Here is a 13,747-nt window from a genome sequence, read left to right as displayed (position 1 = left end):
TCCAATATGCAATAACATTTGGTCCCGGAACAACATCCTGGAAAGGGCTCTTATTGATCTGTTATAATTATAATGACAGGAGAAACATATTTTAACTACAATGGAGTGATTTGGTGAGAGGGGTAGAAATAGCTGGTAATCTAATATTTTTTGCTGTTTAAATAACATATATTTGAGAAGAAATTGCTCCAAAGACAATTGCAAATTCCCTTGGTGGTGTAGGAATATTATATTTGGACGTGAATACCTTATAAGTAAAAAGAAGGCCATCTGATTTAAATAATTGGTCTAACCTTACCAAAACAATATTATTTCAACGAGCGGTGACGTGTTCGTTGACGTCCTCAGATGTAGCCTCGCCCCCGATGTGCGCGTTGCATTCTGGGTCCACCCAAGATGGCGGCGCCCTTGCGCAAGTGTTGAGAAACAATCTCACCTGGAGAAGTCTTATTAAAATTAACCGCAGTTTCACAGTGTTGATCCATCATCGAGGACAACAGAAAGTGCACGGAAAGAGACCCTCGGATTAAGGTATCGAGCTCCTGCCGTGGCTCACGCAGTGTGTGAGGATGATGATGGGCCGCGGCGCCTGACCCAGAACCAAAAGCAGAGCCAACGCAGATCCCCCTGCAAAAACGCCTTGACCCAGCGCCTTCAGATCCTCCACAGGCTGTGGACACTGCCGTTTAAGCTGCTGACGGGAGTGATCTGTGTTATCGTCCGTAGACGCAGAGGTTCTGCAGCTCGAGCTTTGGAAAACTCTGCTGACCAGAGGTGCGATTACAATTCACAAAACCACATAGTTTCCCATAAACAATTCCCCATGGTAAAAAAAATATCATAGGTGCTATAGAAAAACTATTGTACTTTCTTATTATCCGCCACTTTCATCAATAAAGAAAAGTGACCCCTTTTCTTGACGCTTTACTGTATAGAGGAGAGGACCAATGTTTTCTGTGCTTTTTACAGTAACGTTAACTATAACGGTAGTAATTATGGTAATATTTATCGTGCTATTCTCTTTTTGTATGATTAGTGCGGTGACTCCGGGAGGGAACACGTTCGGTTCACTTAGTTTTGTCGTGGCTACGACATACAAACTCGTGGTAACGTGATATGTCGTGGCCACGAGATATTAATTAGTGGGAACGTCATATTAACTCGTGGGAACGCGCTGTAAAGTCAATCCTATGTTGAGAGAAGGACATATTGTTGCCACGAGTTAATTACGTAAACAACCTGCGTGACCATAGCAACATGTAATTATCAGAAATGGACAGGCCTATAATAATATTTATTTTAAATTAAGAAAAAGCTAAAAGCATTTCTTAATTAAGAAATTATTATATTAATGTAGTCTATTATAAACGCAATGTTGCCTATAGACAGCATTCGAATTAAGTTTATTATCAATACATATTTAAAGAATATGCTGTGTACATTTTTATTCATCTTTTAAATCCATTCACTGAATGTTATTTTAGTTTTTATATTTAATAATTGTATAGGGCTATTATTATTGGTTACATTGTTTATTCGTTGTTATGTATTCTTCTTCATTTCTCCTATCTCTTTACGTTTCGGTATATTATGTTACTTAAAGTATATATTTTGTAAATAGGCTACTATAAATGCCTGAGCAATAAAGTTGTGACTTTATACCTGTATTTCTGTAGGTTACACAAGTAGCCTATGTGACGATAAATTAGCGGCTGTTTTCATTTGTAGCCCCTCGTGACTTAGGTAAAGTTGGTTTTATATTCGCACATTTGCGGACTTCCGCATTCAATAACAACTAAACGTTGTTGCTACACAAAACACCTATCACATATAACTACACATATAACACCAGAAGCTACAACCTAATTTTCCTCTAAACGATCTTTCCTTCGCAGTGGTCAAAATACATCGATCTCTATGCGCAGGCTGCTAAGAAGGGACCATCTGCAAAGTGCAAACCCGAAGGAAAGCTCGTTTTCAGGAAGATTTAAATATTTAAACAATGTTATTTGTGTAGTAACAATATTCAGCTCACGAGATATTGAACGCGGAACTCCGTGAATATCCAAATATAATACCAAATTTACCCAAGTTGCAGACTGGGTCATGTAGGACCTTCAGTACCACATACGTGGACAGCACTACGAACATAGTCAAGTTTTCCAAAAAAAAGTTGCCAATCAGGGTAAAAATAGTTTCAGGTTGATATTTGCTGCGTATTCACCTAGACTGCTTCAGTGTACTTTACTGTACAGTACGCAAATATTTTCATGTAAAACTTACAGTAATTGATTTTTTCATGTTCCAAAGGTTGTAGTATTCCTAGTGACCAGGCTGACTTACTACAGGTGAATTCTTTACAATACCTATATTACTGTGCATACAGTATACACATAGCCTAAATGATGAAAAAATACTGTAATTCAGAAAAGGCATTTTGCACAATACTTGGTTAGACTAGCCCTCCTATTACCTTTGGGGTCGATTTGACCCCATTCAGTGTTTAACGTCTCTAAATACATAATTTAAAAAAAAAATGTTTGCTTCATATTTAAAGACTTTTCCTAATTTAATGGCGACAACTGGGTAAACATAAAATTAACATGATGATATGGTTTCATTGTTCTGCAATCTGCACACATTTTGTAGCATCGGTGTTCTTTGAAGTCAATTTGACCCCAGGCTCATTTTGCTGTATAAAACATATCTAATTCTTTGTTGTTCACACATTGGTGATTTGGCACAAATCACACATTTGTTTTGGATGATATTGAGGTCATTATAACTAGATAATGTGATTTTTTTTTTGTGATCTTCAAAAGATTTTGTGATCTTCAAAAAACTTCCCTCTGCTTTAGGGCCCTAAAGCCTGGAACATACCAAACCGACGCTGATAAAAGCCGACTGTGTTGTCGCCTCGCGTCGGGTTAGCTGCACTTGAACATACAGAGAGAACTACTGCCGACTGTTAGCTAGAATACGCATTCTGTGCCTGCGTGTAAATGAGACAACTTTCTATTTCTGCAGATATATTAGTCTATATTCGTCATTCAAAAAGAGAAACTGACGCTGCAGATACACAAACCATAAACAAAGCAATGCGTGCTTACCGTTTTGAATATCAATCCTGCTAAACACTTTCTTTATTCCAGTCCGCTCATGTTGATATTGAAATATTCACCAAGGAACATTCAGGTAAGATGACATAACATTAGAACAGCCTTCTATCTGTACCGTTTTTACTTCTATGCTCGCTGTTTTGCTATTATTCTCGTTCACTGACTCGTTCAGTAAGCTGAACAGCCAATCAGAGTTCCTACTTTCACCGACGGCCCGACGCCGATTCAACTTGTCGAATCGGCCGAAACAAAGCCGACGAGGACCAATTTCAGCCGACGGTGCGGAACACACTGAGAAAACTTAGTTTGCCGACGCACAAAAACTGCCCGATGGCCGACCGTCCGCTTGGTGTGTTCCAGGCTTAACATTACCATATAGGCCTACCTGAAGTATTGCGATAACCACTGATAGTTCACACGATATAGTGGAGGGGGAATCATAATTCTCACAAGAAATCAAATATTTTCAGAGCTACTTATATATTTTCAGGGAAGGGAAAACACAATTCTCGCAAGAACTTTGATATTTTGTGCCGTGGGGGAGGGGAAAACAAAATATAGGGGAGGAGCAAATATACCAGCCTTATAAACCATTTCTCTTTGTGCTCTGTGAGCTCTCTCTTTATGCTCTTTCTCAATTGAAAATGACCTATAAGCAAAGGTTTTCTGTCAATTAGATTTTGTCATAGTTCTTTGAAAGTGACAGAGTAGAATGTGTCTGAGTGAGATGGATGATAATGTCGAGGAGGACCCTGATTATGAGGCATCCTCTTCAGCTGAGCATGAGACTCCTAGTGTTGACCCTCATGTTGTCTAGCAGATAAATTATCTTCCAAAAATGAAACGTTATTATGGTCCCACTTCCCACTTGAATGACAGGGTACAGCTGTGGCCAAATTTGAAGATTTTGCTGCTTCAGTTGTTATGATGTTGATTCACATTTTTCTGGATTGATCAGAGGCATTTTACATATTTGCAAAAAGCTTTATCACAAAACCCCAAATTTCACTGTTTTTGTCCTTGGCAGTAAACGACCAGCTAACATAATTTTACTAATCATATCATCAGCACATGATTGCTATAAAAGGAAGGAAGAAGTGCTTCCAATCATTTTTCTTCTGTTAGCAATGGTTTCCTCCAAAGAAAGATGGAGGATCATCTTTGCATCAAAATGGCCTCACATGGAAGGAAATAGCTGCAAAGAATTTTGCACCTGAAAGAACCATTTAACAGATCATCAAGAGCTTCAAGAATTGAGGTTCGGCTGCAGTGAAGACGGCTTTAGGACGTCCCAGTGTCCAGCAAGTGCCTGGAACTTCTCCTCCTATGGAATCAGCTAGGGAATCTTTAGGGAAAGGTATTTAAAGGGCTATTTAAGTCGTCAACAAAGAAATATAAAGTACCTGACTTAAACAATTGGAAAAAAATTAAAATATTCTGGGGGTTTAAAGTGCTGGTAGATTTGAGGGTAACAGGAGGGCTAGTGGCATTATTTATTTTTTGCTGAAAGTTTTTTTTTTTTTTTTTTGAACAGCAAAACATAATATTTCTGTACATTTTCATAACAATAAAATTAAACAAAACAAACTATCCAAATTAACATCATCATCACATTTGTCACATTAGTAAAAATACCTTTAAACCATCCCCATCCAAAAGGCGATAAATTAGTTTCCCAATCTGTCAGTCTTTGCCATGGAGGTCAAATTATTTATCCCTTCTTCAATGATATGGCCTTTTTCATCATTATCTGGAATGTATGTGCAGCACGTTTCTCACTATCACACAAACTCCACCTTGTGATGCCGTCAGCTGGTCTAAAACTAAACGATTTTGCAAAGCCGTGAGTCTCAGTCCTCTCAGCTCCTCCTTGATGCCTTCCATCATAATTTCTTTCATTGACACGACAACGATCAGTTCATACCTGGTTACCTGCACCTCTTGCATTACTGATGCAACACCTATTCCAGGCACAAAAAAGCCAGCAATTTCTCAGCTATGTTCCAGATGTGATGATTTTTCGGCACTGGGCTGTCTTGCACAATGTTAAGCAGTCCCCTTTTCTTTCGTTTCATAACTACATGTGGTTGGTGCTGTATAACCATTGCTCCTCCGTGCAGTTGAACTAGAGCGCAGGTTCCTGTCCAATATCTAGGCAGAGACACATAAATTGCATTCCCACACTGCCAGTAGGCATTTTCTAGTACTCCTGTGCCATCTTCATCTCCTCACAAGCTGCATGTATGGCTTTGTGTGAAATCAAGTATTGGAAAGCTATTACAGCTTGACTTAGACCCATAAGGACCCCCCCCTCTATCACTGTCAAATAAGCATCTATGACAGCGATCTTGTTTGACAGCATTAGTGTCGTTCTCTCCATAGATTACGTTGCATTTACTCTTTGGTGTTTTCCTTAAAGGATAAGTTCCTGTAACTCTGCTGTAACATATGAGATCAGTTGCTACCTTGCCAAACTGTCTTTGTCACTTTCATCCTTCTCCATTTCTTGTTGTGTGAGTACAACATAGTTTTGTTGTCGTCATATGAAGTTGCTGCCACAGCCACCACAGCCATGAAGGTTGATGTGTTTCTCATGACCATCATTATCATTTGAAATGTATGTTTGATCCTTTTCTTTCTGTATGCCTCAATTGTAGCTGATTGACTTACGGTGAACTTTTGCTTTTTAGATGAGGTAAAAATTTGGTCAGTTTCCATAGACAGACCACAAATGCTCAAATGTCTCAGAATAAAATGACAAACGGATGTTATTTTATCTAAACAACTTGCAGAAGGGACATGTTGTGCAGTACTTCTGTATTGTGTATTGTATAAAGATGAACATTAAGATTAACAACTTTCTGACACTTTTAGGGTACCCCCCCATGGTGTGAAACCACCAAAGAACTATATGTCTTTGAACTTAGGAAGAAGGATTTATCCCTGTGCCTGATAAGCATCTGCATAAGAGGGAGAATATTTTCTGTACTGGTCAGTCTTACCTTGGACTCAGACCTGGCTCTTTCATAACTTGTTTTTTCAAAGAGAGATCTCTCAAACAACTTACTTAATCTTTAGACATAATATTATACTCGGTGTGTGTTAATTATGTTTTACTTAGAAATATTAGAAGTGATTTTAACTGTTAATTTACGTTTGTTTATTAAACTTTTGATCCTGATTATGAATTAATTAATTTTACTCTTCATTTATTATTTGATTGTCTGCTGTTAAGAAATGACTTGGTCTCCTCCATTCAACAGTATTGTAAAAAAAAAAATGCTCAATTTATTATAAGGGGTTTTCACAAAGTATTGTCACAATTTCACCTGTAGTAAGTCAGTCCTTTCACTAGGAAAGTACTATAATCTTTGGAATATATAAAACACTATAGGTGGATTACAGTTTATTTCATAAACCTATGCAATAAAAATATATAATATATGTAATACATAATAATATAGTTTATTACGTAAACATATTTGATAATTGTACAGTAAGGGAGGTGTGGTCGAAATTTCACCTGCAGTAAGTCAGTCAGGTCGCTAGGAAAGCACTACCCCCTTTGGAACATGAAAAAATACTTACGGGGAATTACTGTAATGTTTTCATAAACATATTTGATAATTGTACGTACAGTATGCGAATTATTGTTGAAATTTCACTAGGAAAGTACTACAACCTTTGGAACATGAAAAGATACTTACTGAATTACTGTAATTTTTTCATAAACATATTTGAAAATTGTACTTACGGTAAAGGAGGTATTGTCACAATTTCACCTGCATTAAGTCAGTCCTTTCACTAGGAAAGTACTACAACCTTTGGAATATATAAAATAAATCACTATGTGAATTAGTTTATTTCATAAACATATGCAATAAAAATATGTAATAATATATGTAATAATATGTTTATTACATAAACATATTTGATAATTGTACAGTAAGGGAGGTATTGTCAAAATTTCACCTGTAGTAAGTCAGTCTGGTCCGTAGGAAAGCACCACAGCCTTTTGAACACGAAAAAATACTGTGAATTACTGTAATAAAAAAAACAAAAAACATATGTCAACTGTACGTACAGTAAGGGAGTTTTTGTAAAAAATCTCACCTGTAGTAAGTCAGACTGGTCACTGAGAACATGCTACAACCTTCGCATAGTAAAAAATCCCTTTGGTGAATTAATGTAATTTTATTCTGAAAGTACTTATGTACATTATGTACAGTGAGGCAGGTTTCATAAATACAATCATTATAATGCACTTTTTATTGTTGCTAAAGTACAATCAATAGCACTAGAACACATAATGTGAGAGATATTTGCTGGTACATCTGTAGTTTGCAAAAATGTAGTTGTACAAAATGTAGTTGTCTGTTTGCACACAACGGAAAAAAAAGACAACTTTTTAGACGGTCCCTATCTTGCTCACCGCACTACATTGGACATTCAGTGAACATTCACAAGTTTGTACGCCATTAAAACAATACTTGTCCATTTTGATCGATTTTTGGAAGATGTTGTAGTTAACCATCCTTGTCCTAAAGATCATGTAGCTGCTTTTATTTTGCAAAAATGTGCTTTATTGCATGTTATTAAGACCGTTTTTAAGCAAAAAAAGTGCGAATGTGCGAATATAAAAACAAACTTTACCTAAGTCCCCTCGTGCCGTCACGGCATTCAAATGAAGTTCTTTTATCTCTTCTTTATGATTTCTTTTACCTCACCCCTCCCCCCAAAAAAATTCTTACTGACCCCATACTTTTGAACGTTGGTGTATTAAAGTATATTATTATTATTATTATAGAAAAGTTTCTATTTCAGATAAATGCTGTTCTTTTGAGCTTTCTATTCATCAAAGAATCCTGAAAAAAATTGGTAATTGATGATAATAATAATAAATGTTTCTTGAGCAGCAAATCAACAGTATAATATATATATATATTTTGCAATGATCACTCAAATGTAGTGATCAAACACTTGTGTGACAAAGATATGTAATGGAGGCAGGGTGAATGATAGAATGAGAATGATACATTTAAGGCTGTAGCCAAACTAGTTTGCATTGCATGTTCTATTCTAAATTATATTATAAATACAATATGAATTAATATTGAATAAAATCTTTGACCGGAATTTCGGTAGCCAGAAAAGTTGTAAACGGACCAATAAAAACCCTGATATTTGGACTTGCCGCTGCCACAGGTTTTGAAGAGCTGATCATAAGTGAAATAGGCAAGGAGCTCCGAGTGATTAATGGACTGAAAGTTTGGAGAAACAAACTACATGGTAGTGTTGTCAAAATATCTATATTTTGATACGTATTGATACTGAAATATCTGACAATACACAATATCTGTTCCAATACTCATTTTCTGCAGTATCTATACACCAATACCAGCTGCGCGTTCTCATTCTCATCTCTCCGGCAGCGAGTTTCTCGTTACCCTTTCTATGGCTTCTTTTGCTAGCAGAGACTTTATTTCTTGTTCCATCACCAGAGCCTGCTCGGGGTGTACTAACATGAATAAAACCCTGTTGAACCACGGTGGACGAGTACAAAACTGGATTCTGTAACGAGGTTAAATGCTCGGTAGGATGTTGCGGTTAAATGCTTCCGCCTGCTTTTTGGCCTCCTGAAACCTTAGACTTAGAATAGACTTTTCGACGACAATAGCTCTAGCAGTTTCCTTGCTTGGCTCTGTGAGAAAAATCTGTAGCCCGACGCAATTATCGAACTGCCATATCCTCTCACCATCGTCCAGGTCCCTCAGCAGATCAGCTTGGTGTGCATTGTGTGCAGACTAGAGGATGGATACCCGACCCCAGACCGACGGGACCCGCCGGTACCCGACGGGCCGGGCCGGGTTCGGACAGATATTTAGAAATTATGTTCGGGTTCGGGTCGGACTCTGTCACATCAGCGCGATAAGGCATTGAACATTTTTACTTATTACGGTATGTAGGTAGCCAATGTGGCTGATGCTTTCACTTGATTGGCTGAGATTGATTTCACAATGAGAGGCTGGCTTCGGTCGGCGCTCCTTGCCAGTTCTTTGTTGTTTTGCTTTCCACTTACTGTGTTTTTTAAATCATTCATTAATAAACCAGCGTTTTAATTAAATATTAAGTTCAGTGTGGTCTCCCCTATGTCAACCCTACCTTGAGCCAAGTGGTCTTGACATATGGGGGCTCGTCCAATAAGTTTTGATCCCGAATATTGGTACGTATTGTCTACTTTGATGATCATTGTCGTCTATGGCAACGTAGTGCGGTGTGTAGCTACGTCATCGGTGTGATTTATTTATTTTTTCCGCCGAATGTTTGTTTTGGGGAGATCTACGCTGATCTGTTTGGTTTTGAATTTGGATTTGAGGTAAATTGGGAAGCATTTAGTGCAGCCACTTTGTTTGTAATGTGTGATCGCTGTTCACGTAGTAGGGCGACTAATCTGCTGGAGCTATCGTAATCCCCGTGCTAGAGCGCTTCCGCGCTTGGATTTAGGTTGCGTTGTCACTGGAGTCTGGATCGGGGCCAGTGGCGATTCTAGGGGGTGGCCTGGGGTGGCCAGGGCCACCCCTGAAAGCTCATTGGCCACCCCTGTGGCCACCCCAGATCTGATAGGTAGTTGCATGTTCGTCAACACAACAAGAGATGCTGTCAATGATGACAGCTGATCAACTGATTTAGGGCCAGTACAATGTTCAAAAGTTACTTTTTAAAGAAGCACCTTAATCCTTAAAATATTTTTGGTCTGTTGGCATAGGGGTGGAACGGTATGTATTCGTATTGAACCGAAACGGTTCTGTGCATGAATTTACACGGAGAATACATGGTATAAAAAATAAATAAAACTCGCGTGCAAGTTAATGAATGTAATGCTGCGGAACTACTGCTAGATACGCGGGTTATTTGTGGAAACCTAATCTGTAGCCCCGCCTTAAACTAGGTTTGTTTATACTTTCGCCTGCCTCCGCAGCGCGAGCCTCCGATGACTGCACGCGCGCCTCCCCAAATGGACGAGGCATTTACTTCGCGCTCGCCGGTGTACTATTCTTTGAAACGACAGGATGCGACTCGGTGTTCTCTAAACCACCAGGAATCAGCGGCGAGAAGTAGTAAGGTACATTCGTGAATGTTTATTTAAGTACAACACTTTAGTAGACCAAAACCACACTACAAAAGAGTTGTGTAAAGCAGTAAACCAGATTATTCCGTGACATTAGAGAGAAAAAATGGATATGAGAACGTAACCTACAACTAAATTAACGTTACATATTTTCTAAACATTTTTATTTAGTTTTGTGAACCTTTAGTTTAGATTTAGTTTATAAAACATGGCCATTTATTTTTAGGATTAGGCAATCAGCACATAAATAAGAGATGCTGTATTTTCAGTTTTATGGCTGGTCTTATTTTGTTTACAAGTTAATGTTAACTAACTTAATGTTAACAAGATAATGTGGGGTACTTATTGTTTACTGTTCACATATTACTTTACACACTTCAGGCTGTTGCAGCTGCTCATGGGACTGTATGACACTAGGTGGTACAGACTGAGACATGCACAATAAAATAAAAATGCCTTCTGCATTTTTGTTTTGCTTTTCCCTCCATTGTACCGAATTCATACCGAACCGTGACTTCTGTGTACCATTCCACCAGTTGGCATCATTGGACTTTAAGTCTTGTCTTGTGGCCTATGTGAAAGCATTTTGTAGCAGGAGAATGAGCAAAAAGAAAGAACTAGCTACCTCTATTGCACTTTGTTACTATTATTAGAATCCTCTATTGTTCATGCGAGTTTCAAGGTTTACATAACATTACTTTATAGTAGATATGGCCACCCCACACTAGCATTGTGTCCCATCTTGGCCACCCCAGTAAAAATGTCCTGGATACGCCACTGATCGGGGCACCGCCGTAGAGAACCGGCTGAATTGGCTTCGGTCGGGGCAGTACGTCTCTGTCGGTATTGGTGAGTAAATTATCCTGATTCTTGGACTCAGTGTGAAGATAGATTAGTATAGTGGGGGGTAAATGTTTAGGGGGAGAGCTCTGTGATTGGTTTGCTCTGCTGCTTGAACTGCTTTTCCATTTTGCAAAATTGTTTGTTTGTGGTTGTTTAAGAATAATTGGAAAACCTATACTTTAGTTTGGTTGATAGGGTACGATATTATTGAATAGTCTGTAAAATGGGTGTGTTGGAGGATTTTTTTGCTGCTCCTTCGGAGAGTTTGTTAGTGGCGCTAACAAAAGAGCAATTGGTGAATGTTGCAGATTTTTATGAGATTGAACTGACACTGCCAAAAACAGCAAAGAAAGATAAATTGATAGATTTTATTCGTGATCGTTTGAAAGAAAATCAAGTGTTGCCCGAGGGTACTCTGGCAGAGCCTACCCCAGCAGCGGCATTTCCAACAGACCTGTCTGTTTTAAATCCCCCAGCTAAAAGTAACGAATTAACCTATGAACAACAAAAAATACTTTTGCAGATGCAATTGGATCAAAAGAGATTGGAATTTGAGCAAAAGAAACTTGAAATAGAACAAGATTTAGAACGCAAGAAAATGGAGTCTGTTGAAAGAGAAAAAGATAGTGTGTTTGAAAGGGAAAAACTGAAGCATTTGGAGTATGAACAGGAGCGGGCTTATGAACTTGAACGCACCCGGCTTAAGCTGATGGCTGAAGGTAAAGTCGGTGGACATTCCACTTAGAAATTGGGTGTAGCAAATATGATAAAGTTTCTTCCAAAGTTCAACGAACAGGATCCGGATATATTTTTCTCTTTGTTTGAAAATGTTGCGGCCGACCAGAATTGGAGTGATGAGGATAAGACTTTGCTTTTACAAACGGTATTACTTTGGCGTGCACAAGAGGCATTTGTGGCACTGCCTTTTGTAGAAAGAAAGAGTTACCAATTAGTAAAAGAGGCTGTGTTAAAAAGTTACGAATTGATTCCTGAGGCTTATAGACAACGTTTTCGCAATTGGAGAAAGTCGGAAAAACAAACTCATGCTGATGTGGCCAGAGAGCTTAGTAGTTTTTTTAATCGCTGGCGCACAGCGGAGGGGATTGATTCGTTTAATGATTTGTGCGATTTGGTTATTTTGGAACAGTTTAAGAACATTTTGCCCGAACAGATTGCTACATATTTAAACGAACATAAGGTGAAGACAGCTGCCGAGGCTGCTGTCCTCGCGGATGGATATGTGTTGACGCATAGAATTCATATGCGGGATTTTTCTCCGCGTTACGATAATCGTAGGGAAAATCGCCCCGTCCGCGTTAATGCAGGTTCTCCTGGAAGGTTTTACCCTGCGCCTCGTAATAAAACATGGGAAAGTGATGCCGACAGTAAGTGCCATTATTGTTTTGAATTAGGTCATTGGAAAAAGGAATGTCCAGTCTTGAGTGCCCGTAATAAGAGTAAAGTAAGCAATATCAAAGATGTTGCCTGTGCCTCGTTGATTCCTGCTGCACAGTTGAGGAATGTTAAGTTAAATGGAACTCAAACTGACCCTGAGCATTCTAAAATGTTGTGGGAGGAACCTAAAACCACAGTGTCTGATTACGCTCCTTTTATCACCGAAAGGTTTGTTTCACTAGTGGGAGATGCTCATAGAGTACCAGTTAAAATATTGCGTGACACTGGAGCTTCGGAGAGTTTCATTTGCCTCCCGGTCCTGCCTTTCTCCTATTTGTCTGATATTGGGAGTTTTGTGTTAATTCGAGGAATTGGGCTTCAACCGTTTCCAGTGCCATTGCATAGAATTCAGTTGCAGTCTGGGTTTGTGAATGGAGAGGTGACTATAGCTGTACGTCCGACTCTACCAGTTGAAAATATTGACCTGATTATCGGAAATGATTTGGGAGGGGGTTGTGTGTGGCCGGAGAGGTCATGTCCGCCCCCTGTGGTTAAAACAAATGTCTTAAAGATTTTCCAGAGGTGTTCACTGCCTGCGCGGTGACGTGAGCAATGGCTCGTGCTCAGACAGTGAAACCATCTGATGTATCTAAGGCTAGTGCAGTTAAAGTGTTTGTACCAGATTTACCAGCACCGTTATCTCATAATGAGATAATTGAGGCGCAAAAGAATGATCGTAATCTCGAGAAGTATTTTGCTTTGGCCTTGGGCGATGATAATGTTGATCATGGTTATCTGATCCAAAATGGTTTGTTGCTGCGCCGGTGGTCACCTCGGGCGGACAATGGTGTGGCAGATCAGGTGTTGCAGGTGGTGGTGCCTGTGAAATACCGGGAGTTGGTGTTAAAAGCAGCGCACGGAGAAGCGTCTGGTCATTTTGGGGTGAGGAAAACCTACAATCATGTATTGCAACATTTCTATTGGCCCCGGATAAAAAGGGACATAGCGAGTTTCGTAAAAGGTTGCCATGCGTGTCAAATTGCAGGTAAACCAAATGTTTCGATTAAACCTGCACCACTACAACCCATTCGGTCCGTGGGCATTCCGTTTGAACATCTAGTTATTGATTGTGTGGGTCCTTTGCCACAGTCAAAGTCTGGCAGTGTTTATCTTTTCACTGTGATGTGCCAAGCGACACGTTATCCTGCGGCGTATGCTTTAAGGACTATAACCACAAGGTCAATTGTGAAGGCTTTGTCTC

The 13,747-nt window shown here is 39.1% G+C and overlaps 1 protein-coding gene across 4 annotated transcripts in view; it reads left to right on the top strand.

The window, feature by feature from the left end:
* Positions 1-332: 332 nt before the first annotated feature.
* rptor (regulatory associated protein of MTOR, complex 1) overlaps positions 333-13,747 on the top strand; it is a 237,387-nt gene continuing 223,972 nt past the window's right edge. For all 4 annotated transcript variants that reach the window (XM_079627480.1, XM_079627478.1, XM_079627479.1 and 1 more), the window contains exon 1: positions 333-774. The gene's annotated coding sequence lies outside the window, so the exon portion shown is untranslated. The remainder of the gene's footprint in view (positions 775-13,747) is intronic.

Source organism: Phoxinus phoxinus (assembly GCF_949152265.1).
Source record: "Phoxinus phoxinus genome assembly, chromosome: 11".
Taxonomy (NCBI): domain Eukaryota; kingdom Metazoa; phylum Chordata; class Actinopteri; order Cypriniformes; family Leuciscidae; genus Phoxinus; species Phoxinus phoxinus.
This window is presented reverse-complemented; position numbering and strand designations above follow the sequence as displayed.